Source organism: Manacus vitellinus, unplaced genomic scaffold (assembly GCF_001715985.3).
Source record: "Manacus vitellinus isolate BGI_N305 unplaced genomic scaffold, ASM171598v3 scaffold_1_pilon, whole genome shotgun sequence".
Classification (NCBI taxonomy): Eukaryota; Metazoa; Chordata; class Aves; order Passeriformes; family Pipridae; genus Manacus; species Manacus vitellinus.
Window position 1 is genome coordinate 11,122,713 of NW_021939396.1, and position 2,232 is coordinate 11,124,944.

Genomic DNA, 2,232 nt, shown 5'->3' on the forward strand with positions numbered 1-2,232 from the left:
CTGTGAAGAAAGCAAGCAAAACAACTGTGCTTAGAATAATTTTATTATTATGTATTTCTCCAAGACCTAGGATTAAAATGCTTCTAAGTGAAAAACCTTCAATAAAACCACATATTTTTAATATAAAAAATACACTACAAAGGAAGTGATTCACTGTGTTGGAAGGTAAGTAGGAGGCATATAAAGCAGATGGGGAAAATCCACCATTCACAATCCTCTTATGTGGCTCCTGGTTGCCTGATTTTCATTATTAATGAATAACACTAACATATATCCTGATGTATCATCTACCAGTGCATCTGAAAGCCCAGTTCAGCTCTCAGCAAGGAACTTGGCTCGTCATTACCAATGCAAAGAAATATGCTGGAAAACAGAGCTGTGCATTACTGCAAGAAACCACTTTCATTAGATGTGGGGGTACATCAGTTCTAATATCACTTCTTTCCACAGTCTCCAAAAGCATTGAGTTTGTTCAGCCTGGAAAAGAGAAGGCTCTGGGATGACCTAATTGTGGCTTTCCAGTAACTGAAGGGAACCTACAAGAAACATGGAGGGACTTTTTACAAGGACATGTAGTGACAGGACAAGGGGAAACAGCTTCAAAGTGAAAGAGAATAGGTTTAGATTACATACTAGGAAAAAATTCTTTACTGTGAGGGTGGTGAGACAGTGGAACAGGTTGCCCAGAGAAGCTGTGGATGCCCAATCCCTGGAAGTGTTCGAGGCCAGGTTGGATGGGGTTCTGAGCAACCTGGTCTAGTGGGACATATCCCTGCCCATGGCAGGTGGCTCGGACAAGATGACCTTTAAGGTCCCTTCCAACTCAAACCATTCTATGATTTTATGAAGAAAGCCATATTTATCACTATTCATCTGAGATATTACTGAACAAAAGTTTCTGTTTTTTCACTTCTATCCTTGCACTGTGCTGTCCCTTAAAACAGAGCCAGATGCAGAAATGAAACCCATGTGCAGAATAAGCTGCAAGAGCAAGGATTTTCCAGGAACCAGGACAGTAAGATTTGGGAGATCTGCTACTCCTGGATTTATTAAACTTACTAAGCAAACAATTTATTTTCTATCATCACTTAGATATAAATTCAGAGTCAAACTAAACATCTAAAACTTTGCAGGACATTGGCAGGCTGACTAAAGACTGCAGAGCACTGGCTGGATGCTGTGACTGTGGCTATGTAAGATGCTGTCACCTCTCTAAGACACAGAATATGCCACCCAGCATGCACATGCAGCTGTGGAGGTATGATACAAAGTCTGAGTGAACACCAGAAGAAGGGCCATACAGCCATGGTACAAACTAGAGACAAAACTAATTGCACCTCACTGTTAAACCCATTCTTTTCTACAATAAAAGGGCCATAAAATTGAAACCAGAAAGATAAGGTATTTTAAATTATAATTGACATCTAGTGATGTGGGGGGTTTTATGACAAGTGAAGTACGACTTCTGCTTCTAAAACCACCCTGAAACCTGAGTACTTATCAGTGCTGTTACAGCATCTCCCATAACCTTCTCTATGCCACTCTCTGCCTTTCAAAAGTTCCTCTGCTACTAAACAGACTCGGGAGAACAGAGTTAGGAGTTCACAGGGTTGCATCCAGAGTCCCCAGGGCAGAGGCACTCAAAGCAGTATCCGTGCTGCTGCTCTTCAGCTTGGGCCAGGCAGTGTTTTCATTGTACACCATACTGTGATTAAACTCTGAGAATTCCCCTCGACACTTCATTCAGTACAAACAAACTGAAGCCCGAAACCGGGGTAAGTGCCCAGGCAAGCTGTGAGCAGCCTGAGCACGGGGGTTTCACAGCCTCCTGGGGACCTGCTCTGCCTTCAGGAGGGGATCTCATCAGTGCAATAAACATCTGAAAGGCGGTGCCAAGAGGATGGTGCCAGACTCTTTTCGGTGGTGGTGCCCAGCGACAGGAGGAGGAGCAATGGCCATAAACCAAAACACAGGAAGTATCACCCAAACATGAGGAAGAACTTCTTTACCCTGAGCACTGGAACAGGCTGCCCAGGGAGGGCGTGGAGTCTCCCTCTCTGGAGACATTCAAAACCCACCTGGACACGTTCCTGTGTCACCTGCTCTGGGTGACCCTGCCTTGGATGATCTCCAGAGGTCCCTTACAACCCTGACAATTCCATGATTCAAGGGGAACGTGTTCCCCCGCTTTCCACCCGGGCATCTCCGAGCTGCCCCTCCATCCAGCCCGCA